The sequence below is a fragment of the Ahaetulla prasina genome, chromosome 5 (genome assembly GCF_028640845.1).
Source record: "Ahaetulla prasina isolate Xishuangbanna chromosome 5, ASM2864084v1, whole genome shotgun sequence".
Taxonomy (NCBI): Eukaryota; Metazoa; Chordata; class Lepidosauria; order Squamata; family Colubridae; genus Ahaetulla; species Ahaetulla prasina.
This window is the reverse complement of record NC_080543.1, coordinates 26,541,470-26,552,056: the sequence shown is the minus strand read 5'-3', so window position 1 is coordinate 26,552,056 and position 10,587 is coordinate 26,541,470. Positions and strand designations below refer to the sequence as shown.

General features: G+C 39.8%; 1 protein-coding gene across 3 annotated transcripts in view; it reads left to right on the top strand.

Moving 5' to 3' along the window:
* The first annotated feature begins 8,080 nt into the window (after positions 1-8,080).
* SPATA13 (spermatogenesis associated 13) overlaps positions 8,081-10,587 on the top strand; it is a 112,538-nt gene continuing 110,031 nt past the window's right edge. For 2 of the 3 annotated variants that reach the window (XM_058185895.1, XM_058185893.1), the window contains exon 1: positions 8,081-8,462. The gene's annotated coding sequence lies outside the window, so the exon portion shown is untranslated. The remainder of the gene's footprint in view (positions 8,463-10,587) is intronic. The other variant, XM_058185896.1, reaches the window with a different exon arrangement.

Below are 10,587 nucleotides of genomic sequence, written 5' to 3'. Positions count from 1 at the left end.
ATTTAACTCATTATTAAAATCTTAACATTAACAATTTGTGTAAATATATAATTAAGACTTTTTAACAGAAGATGAGAGGAAGTACTAGTAGCCTAGAAACAGTCTTTAAGAATCAGTAAGGTAAAGGTTCCCTTCACATATATGTGCTAGTTGTTCCCGACTCTAGGGGGTGGTGCTCATCTCTGTTTCAAAGCCAAAGATCCAGCGCTGTCCGAGGACATCTCCGTGGTCATGTGCCAAAGATGCCCAGAACGCTATTAACTTCCCACCAAAGGTGGTCCCTATTTTTCTACTTGCATTTTTTACATGCTTTCGAACTGCTAGGTTGGCAGAAGCTGGGACAAGTAACGGGAACTCACCCCATTACGCAGCACTAGGGATTTGAACCGCTGAAGTGCTGACCTTTCGATCGACAAGCTCAGCGTCTTAGCCACTGAGCCCCAGTGTCCATAAGAATCAGTAAACCAGGAGGTAAATAAGCCTTTTGCTTTTAGGGTTTGCCATTGCCCCTAGGGATTATCTGTTGAAAGACACGCGTAGTAAGCATGGCAAATCTGGATTGTGACAAACAGTATAGCCAGAACCAAAAGTAAATGGAGTCACCTATTATCACTCTTGTTGAAAGCTTTATTTATAATGCATTTCCAAGGCTTTCTTCTTTTCTCTCTCTTCTTTCTATGGAGCAGAGAAGGGTCAGACTACCCTGAAATGCCTGCTTGCAAAGGGCTATTAAAATTAGACTACTTTGAGGCCTGCATGAAATTCAGATGAGAAGTACCTGTGGCAATAAAGGCACACAACCACACCCTAAACAAAAATGGCTAAAAGGCAACAGTTTTATATGCCATTTCACATTTTATAAGATATTACAACTAATTCTGCCTGCAAAAGTCCTCAGTATCAGCCACAGCTGACCATCCAAAGCTGACAGATGCTGCTGCTTATCTCTCACTGCAGTTTTCTGAGTGCACGTTTTTACTGTTACATTTTAAGGATTGGTGATTCTAAATGATCTATAATATAAAATAAATTGGTGTGATAAGATAAAGTGATCAGGGATCTATGTTTAATCTTTGCCTTTCATTCATTGCAATTTTTTAATTTTTTGATGACAAACGGATATATCCAGTAGGGTTTGGTGGTCTCTCTCAAAATAATGATATTTGTGGAAGAGAGACTTAATTGGGGAAGGAAAGAAAAAGAGGAAATGGACAGTACTTTCCGCTTGAAAGTAGACAGAATGTTCTAACTGGATGCGAAGTTTAGAAGCATAAACAAGGGTATCCAAGATGAACTAGAGATATTAGCATGATTTATGCTTTATGCCTCTATTTGCTGGCACTGCACTGAGGGTGTGCCACATGTGTGTATGTGAGACCTTTTTTTAAAATGTGAATATATTTTGTAGGTGCATAAATTTCAATGCATACATTTTCTAAACTACAGCTACAACAATTATAACAGAAATTGAGCTGAGATCATAGTGTGCTCATATATGAGCAAAAGCATCAACTAAACTTTTCCCAGGATTATTCTCCTGCAGTGCCATTAGAAAATATGATAAATATATGATAAATCTTAGTCACATTAAAAAGGTAAAGGTACTTCTTGCACATATGTGCTAATCTTTCCTGACTCGAGGGGGCGGTGCTCATCTCCATTTCAAAGCCAAAGAGCCAGGGCTGTCCGAAGACATCTCTGTGGTCATGTGGTCGGCATCACTAAATGCCGAAGGCGCATGGAACACTGTTATCTTCCCACCAAAGATGGTCCCTATTTTTCTACTTGCATTTTTTACGTGCTTTCGAACTGCTAGGTTGGCAGAAGCTGGGACAAGTAACGGGAGCTCACCCCGTTACGCGGCAGTAGGGATTCGAACTGCTGAACTGCCGACATTTTGATTGACAAGCTACTGAACCACCGCATCCCATCTTAGTCACATTACTGTTCCCTAAATCTCAACTTTCTAGAGATCCCTCCCACCCCAAATATTTGGAGAGGGATGCCAGGTTTTTTAAAAAGCTGCTTTTCTGTGTGAATAAATGTGTAGGTGCCGAGGGAGATCAGTAGTCTTCAAATATAAAGAACCAGATAAAAGCTAGCTGCACTGTTGATTCTTTCTTCAGCTCTAGTAAACTATCAGTAGCACCTTCCATTGCACTTAAAAGTGGATGGTTATCGCAGGGGTGAAATCTACTTACCTTCCTTACCAGTTCGGAAGTGCACGTGCCATACATGCACTCACGTTGCTTGCATGTGTGTGTGTCACATGCGCGTGCACACCTTCTGCACATGCGCAAAACCTTTCTGCACATGCGCAGAGGGTACAAAACACATTACTTCCTGGTTAAAACCAGGAAGTAATGACAGTCGGGCCAGTGGGTGGAGCCTCGCACTGCGATTCCTACCGGTTCTCCGAACCACCGGCCAAGATTGCTACCAGTTTGAGCGATCTGGTCCAAACCTGGAGCATTTTCATCCCTGGGTTATCGTAAGGAACAAAAATAAGCAGAGTTGGCTTTCACTAGCTGCTGCTTCCCAGCTTCTGCATCCTGAAGTAATAGAGTCATTTGACCTATGAGAGCTCTGTGGTTCATATCTGCATTTAGCAGAAAAGGAGATCAGGACTTCGTGCATCCAAACTGAGCTTTTTGACCTCCAACCTTGACTTCAGATAGGGATAGAGCCTTCAAAAGGTTCTCTTTTCAACTCTATGCTTGGAAGCTGGCTCTTCTCTGGGACAGAGTAAATTACCACACCAAGCAAGAAGAAAACCTTCTACGCACAAATTCCAATCGTGCCTTTTATAATTTTGTCAACAGTAAACTTAAAGATTCAAGATCCATCCCACCACTAAAAGATTCTAACAACAAAGAATGCAATGACGAAACAGTCAAAGCAAACCTCTTCAACATTTTCTTTGGCTCAGTTTTTGTTAACTCCGACAACACATATCCAACATTCCACAAACGAACCAGCAATGACTATGATGATTTAACTCATATAGATTTCACAGAAGACAACGTTGGTAAAGCTCTTCACAACTTAAAACCATCGCTTTCTATTGGACCTGATGGTCTATGTGCATATTTCTTAAAAAAACTTTCCATTAATATAGCTGAACCCCTAAGTATTATCTTTGATAAAGCTTTCACTACCAGTTCTCTTCCCAAACTTTGGTCACTAGCCACAGTCATCCCCATCTTCAAAAAAGGAGACCCCAGCTTAGTCGAAAACTACAGACCGATCTCCCTTTGCTCGTCACCTGCAAAGTCATGGAATCTATCATCAATCAATCCATTACCTCACACTTAGAAACTAACAACCTACTCTCCAACAAACAATTTGGTTTCAGGAAAAAGTTATCATGTAACTTACAACTTCTCCACTGCAAAAACATATGGACTTCAAATCTAGATCAAGGCAAATCAATAGATGCAATCTACATAGACTTCTGCAAAGCTTTTGACTCAGTAGTACACGATAAACTTCTCCTTAAACTGACATCCTATGGCATCTCAGGACCCCTCCACAAATGGATATCTGCTTTTCTGTCTAACAGACAACAAGTGGTCAAAATTGGCAATGCTTTATCAAATCCTGTTCCTGTCAAGAGTGGCGTTCCTCAAGGCAGCGTCCTTGGACCAACACTCTTTATTCTATACATTAATGATCTTTGTGACCATATCTCAAGTAATTGTGTTCTCTTTGCTGACGATGTCAAACTATTTAACACCACAGACAACACTTCTATCATTCAAAACGACCTTGACCATCTAACCGCTTGGTCTAAAAATTGGCAGCTCAAATTTCAACCAGCAAATGCTCAGTCTTACATATAGGAAAAAGAACTCTAAAACTAAGTACATACTAGATGGACATTACCTTACAGACGACCCCATCCCGTTAAAGACCTTGGAGTTTTCATGTCAAATGATCTAAGTGCCAAAGCCCACTGCAACTACATAGCAAAAAAGCTCTAAGAGTTGTAAACCTAATTTTGCGTAGCTTCTTTTCCAAAAACACCACACTACTAACCAGAGCATATAAAACATTTGCTAGACCAATTCTAGAATACAGCTCACCTGTTTGGAACCCTCACCACATCTCTGACATCAATACAATTGAGCGTGTCCAGAAATATTTTACAAGAAGAGTTCTCCATTCCTCTGAAAACAACAAAATACCTTATCCCACCAGACTTGAAATCCTAGGCTTAGAAAACTTGGAACTCCGTCGCCTTCGACAAGACCTAAGTTTAACTCACAGAATCATCTATTGTAATGTCCTTCCTGTCAAAGACTACTTCAGCTTTAATTGCAATAATACAAGGGCAACCAATAGATTTAAACTTAATGTAAACCGCTTTAATCTAGATTGCAGAAAATATGACTTCTGCAACAGAATCATCAGTGCTTGGAATACTTTACCTGACTCTGTGGTCTCTTCTCATAATCCTAATAGCTTTAACCAAAAACTTTCTACTATTGACCTCACCCCATTCCTAAGTGGACCATAAGGGGCGTGCATAAGCGCACAAACGTGCCTACCGTTCCTGTCCTATTGTTTTTCTTTTCTTCTTCCTATATATGTTTATATGTATATATACTACATAATCTTTTTGTATGATGTTGTGACAAATAAAAATAAATTAAAAAAAATAAAGAGTAAACTGCCAGTAAGTTTTGGATGATATGAACATGCAGCAAATTTATTATTGCACATTTATTATCAGGGTTGGGAGAACTGGGATTTGAAAGATTTTCTGCCTCAAGTAGGAAGTATTTTAAAGGACTCAGTGGCTCAGCGGCTAAGATGCTGAGTTTGTCGATCGAAATGTCGGCAGTTCAGCGGTTCAAATCCCTAGTGCTGCGTAACAGGGTGAGCTCCCATTACTTGTCCCAGCTTCTGCCAACCTAGCAGTTCGAAAGCACATAAATAATGCAAATAGAAAATAGGGACCACCTTTGGTGGGAAGGTAACAGCGTTCCATGAGCCTTTGGTGTTTAGTGATGACCATGGAGATGTCTTCGAACAGTGCTGGCTCTTCGGCTTTGAAACGGAGATGAACACCGCCCCTTAGACTCAGGAATGACTAGCACACATGTGCAAGGGGAACCTTTACCTTTACCTTTAGGAAGTATTTTGGGCAGCAAAATGCCTTAAGTTAGACTGGTTCTTTCCTACATTCTGTCAATATACAGGACAGAATTGAAAACCGGATTTAGAGAAGCTACGGGGTATAAATTTGCTTTCCATCTTAATCAAGAAACTTATCCTCTAATCATGTTGTTGTTACCATTATGGGAACAAAATAAAGCTGGTACTTATGCATATGTTCAAGCAAAAAATGAACACTGTGTGTAAGGAAATATGGTACACACTTAGTGTAGGGTGTTCGTCATTTCAGAAAGTGCCTCTTTGCATCCATGAATATTTCATGGTTGTTTTCTTCCTTAGATCCTTCCTAAAGACAGTAATTTAGAAATCAAATCAAATTTATATACAAATTACCCTTATAGTTGAATTGATGTAGTGCTTGCCTAAAGTTAGACTATTTCTAGCATCGGGTGATATTACCATTCTTTAGACACCTGCCCAGAGTGAGCTAGAAACATCTCAATGTGATTATCCTATTTGGAAATGTTGATTGCATTGCATCTAGGTCAAAGATGACTAAATTGAAGGTGAAGACAGAGTTGTCAGAAACACCATTCTCCAGAATTGTTTAAATATTATTTTGCATATAAAAACATTGGTGCAGAAGAACAAGTTTTACCCACACCCATTTCTGGTTCCATATACTTGGAAATCATCAATCTGGATTAGAAAACATGGGAAATAAATCATCCAGCAGGAAGATGGAGAGGGGAAGAACCCAATCTTTATCCTAAAGTGGGAGTATGGGTGGAAGGAGAATTTCAAAGAATAAATAATTTTCCATATGTAATTTTGATTATATGCCTTTGGAAAAATACAAGTAATCAGTTTGACTTTGATGATCAATATTTGACATTAAGCAGTAGAAGTTTTCCTTACATCATCAGATTAGCAATTAAATTTAGACTGATTTCCTGGGGCATTTTCTCCAATGTACAGATATATCCACATTCATATAGATCAGGGGTCTCCAACCTTGGTAACTTTAAGCCTGGAGGACTTCAACTCCCAGAATGCCCCAGCCAGCAAAGCTGGCTGGGGTTTTCTGGGAGTTGAAGTCCTCCAGGCTTAATGTTGCCAAGGTTGGAGACCCCTGATATAGATGTACATACACATAAAATATTTATTTGTATTTTATATTATGATAATTTTAATATTCTTAATAATGCACATAAAATGTTCCAGACTGGAGAGAAATTACTCTTACTTTTCATTTATTTATAGTGGCGGTGTTGACATCATTCTTATGAAATGCAAACCTTTTGAACGGCCTTCAGCTATGAGCAGTGACATTTGCCTACCATTGCACATTAAAGGGAAGTGTGTGCATACAAGTAGCCTTGGGGAAGGACAATCAATTTGCAGAAAAATGTTCCCTAGTAAGTCACCAAAGTGTTGGAAATGTAAGAGTAACTATGGAACATATTATCATCTCTGGTGGACCTGTCCGGTGGCAAAACAATTCTGGGCTAAAATCAAAAAATGGTTAGGAGAGATAACACAGGAATCAATAAAGCAGCAGTTCTCAACCTGTGGGTCAGGACCCCGTTGGGGGTCGAATGATGATTTGCCAGGGGTCGCCTAAGACCATCAGAAATATGGGAAGTATACTTGCGAGTCGAAGAATCGCGCTCCAATGGTTGACTCCACAAGACAGCTGCAGGCTCTTCAAATCGCTAGCCGAATTCGGCTTCAGGCACGATGAATTAAAAAAGAGAGAAATCTTTGCTCTGATGTCTCCCTCTCAAGCCAGCTGCAATCACTCCCAATCGCTAGCCTAATCTGGCTTCAGGCGCCATAAATTTAATAGGGGAGGAGTCTCCACTTTAATGCGTCCGTCCTCAAGGCAATCGCAAGCAGTTCAGATCGCTAGCCAATACGGCTTCAGGTGCGATAAATTCAAAACGAAAATAATTTTATGGTTGGGGTCACCACATCATAGGGAATTGTATTAAAGGGGTCGCCACATCGTGGGGAATTGTATTAAAGGGGTCGCAGCACTATAAAGGTTGAGAACCACTGCAATAAAGGGAGAGCCAGAACAATTCTTATTAGGGATTCCAACAGAAAACTATTCAAATGATACACAATACTTAATACTACACATATTAACAGCAGCATGTATAGCTTACATGCAAAATTGGAAGGAGAACCACCAACAGAAGAAGATTTAATTAAGAAAATCATAGAATGTGCAGAGATGGATAAACTCACAAAACAAATCAAAGAAAAAGAGGATAAAGAATATTATAAGGTAGATGGTATGAAAGGTTGGAAAATAGGGAAGATAATGAAAATTGAAAAACAGGGTAAAATCTGTATGTAGATGAAATAAAGGAAGATAGATAATATAAAAGTAGAATAAGATAGAATTAAAATATGTATAAATAGTAAGAAAGGACTGCTTTGAATAGCTGATAATACAGTGATATGTATATAAATGTTGTATGTTTGTCTTGTGTTTTAATGTGTTCAAAATAAAAAACTTTTTATAATTTTTTTTTTAAAAAATTGCAGAAAAATATTGGAGAGCTGAGTAGGGTGTTGGACTAGAAGACCTCCAAGGTCCCTTCCAACTCTTATTGTTCTACATCAGCCCTGATTTCTTCCCAGCTCCCAACATTTTCAACTTTTTCCTTCTTTCTTTGTAAGCCGGGACTCACATCAAAATTATCATTAAAATAGAGGAATATATCTTTTTGTAACTGGTTCTTTCAAAAGAAACGCCTCCAAAAGAAAAAAAAAAAGGGGGGGGGGTGTACGAGGAAGACAAATGCAAATGTAACAACTTAAAAGGATCTAAGATATATTTTCTGCCGGAGGAGTGGGGGGGGGGGGAACAGACCAGAAAGATTGAGAACAAAAACAAGAAAAGAAAAAGAACGAAACGTGTTTGTTTCGTGCGTTGACATTCATTTCCAAGCTCGCCTCCCACAGTACCGTAGTAGAGAGAGGCGAGGCAGGCTGGAAGCGAAAGGGAGAGGAGAGGTTGTCTTCGGAGCAACGGATTGGTAGAAGTAGGTTGCTCCTGAAAAAGAGGGCGGTGAACCGACCGCTCCGAATCCATCTGGAGTCTCCAAGGGCCAAAAAGCCAAGAGAAGCCGAGGTCCTTGAGGCGTAAGGAGAATAGAGCTTAATCACAACAGCAGCAACAGCACCCACAAGCTGGACTGGGGTGTTGCTGGAAACACGGAAACTTTTTAACTTGCCAGGCTAGGAATAGGATCGTTTTGAATCGGTTTTCGTCTCGGGGAAGGATTTCCACGTGGCAGACTACCTCCTGTGGACCGCAAAGAAGACAGGTGAGACTGTTGGGTGGTATGTCCCTCAGGTGGGCTTCTGATCCCCAGCCCCCTCTTTCCTTCTTATGGCTAATAGAATCTCTGGGAGGGGGTAACAGCAACCCAGAAGTCAACTTGCAGTGTTGTAAATGAGACACACACTCTCTCTCTCCTGTAAAAAAAGCGTTGCAGTGGTGAAAGAAAGCACTTTGGGGGTGTATGGCGTTTGTTAAGAAGGTTATGGCCATCTAAATGTGCAATTTTACAGCCTTTCCCCCAACCTGGCTCGTTCCAAATCTGGTGGATGGCAGCTCCACTAACCCCAGCCAACATTGCCAAAGGGCTGGAATGAATGGGAATTGCAGCCAAGGAGCTCATCTGGGGAAGTGAAAATTGAAGATGTAAGGCGCTGGAGCCCTACATGCCATGTATATTTGGAAGGGCCCAGTAAAACGAATCTGGTCACAAAAGGGAATGTATACTGGCTGTGGGCGGAGGTTTGGGTGTGTGTATTCTATTCTTTAAAACTGATTCGAGTATTTAAGCATCTGTAAACAGAACCAGGTTCTAGCAGACTGAAACTTGACTTGCATTGCAGCATCTGGAGATTCAATGGTTTAAGTTTGATGACTGATTCTTAGTTTAGTTCAACCTTGCAAATTTCCTAATAGAGTCCTTGGAATATAGGTGCGTGAATTTGTAATCTGTTTGGGTTTCTGGGATGATTGATAGTGTTCTGCCTTCTGGGAGAGTAACCCAGATGATCAGACATACATTGTTAAGTCAGGATATATACATATCTTCTATCTAGCCATACAAATGCAGCAAAAGAGTCTCTTAAGTAAGCAGTTTCAAAAATAATAAGGTGAATGGAAACCACTTTATTTCCTGAATGATCCAATTGGGGAAAAAAATAGCTGAGATATGGAGATTTTATTTGTACTAAATTGTATTTTAGTCCAATAGAAAACAGATTGATGGAATTGTGAGGGAGGGTAATGTAAGAAATTACTTCAAGCATCTGTGCTGCTAAGTTTCAAAGTGTTTGACAGACTTGAACATTCTTCCTTCCTTGACCTTAAATCCTCCCTCCCACCTGTTTGTTCCTTCTGAAATGTTTGAATTATCCGTTCTCTTTTTCAGTTACTATATTTGAGCAAGGTGGATACAATATGAAAGTGAGAAAGACTCACTGGAAAGGGCATATGCTTCTGATTTTCATACTTTCAACATAAATCCTGTACCTGCACAATAGCAATTCCCTTTTGTGTGCTTGTCCAGGTTTCCTAAACTCATACCAAGTTTGGGTGGGCATGAAGAATGCATGGAAGTTAATTACTTACTACATTCAAGTTACAGAAGCTGACCAGGAACCTGAAGATATTAGGGTTCAAATCAGTGGCTACTTCGTCCAATCACTAGATGGGAGAGATCACCAAATGGATTGGAAAAATAGGAAGAGGAAAATATGTTAAGATAGATCCGTGCATAACTGCCTTGAGTTATTTGTAAAAATAATAAAGGCGGAATACCAATAAATAAATGTTCTCAATCAGCTCTTGAAATGGGAAACATGGCAGCTCTTGCCTGCATTTTTACATCCAATTCTGATTCAATTGGTAGAAGATACATTTTTCTTCTTTTCTAAAATGAGATGTAAGGCCTCCTGAATGCAACAGCTCCAAGAACCTTTCTCTGTTGCTTTCTGCCAACCAGTATTCACGATCCTTTTAACAAAAAAACAAAAAAACAAAAAAGGTAGGAAAAGAGTGACCATGAAGGACATTAACAGAAAACCTGGCAGTTCCATTAATAGATAGCTGATATGAGACCCAGTCATAAAGAAAACTTTGTTTGGTGCTAGGTACACTGGGCAGAAAACAGTCAGAAATAGTTTACCAATGTGAAACTTTAACTTCAGCAAATCTGCCAAGGTCAGCTAGATTTAAGGTCGTCCTTCTCCAGCCTGGCACTCCCAGGATGTATTGGGAACATAATTCCCAAAACTTCAATTAAAACAGCTTTGTGAAGCAAGAATCAGAATTAGAGTCACCAAATCAGTCAGTTCTGATCAATACATGTCACACAAAATTCAGCTGTTTGGGAACTCTGATATATATTTAACATCCCATATATTTAGATTTTC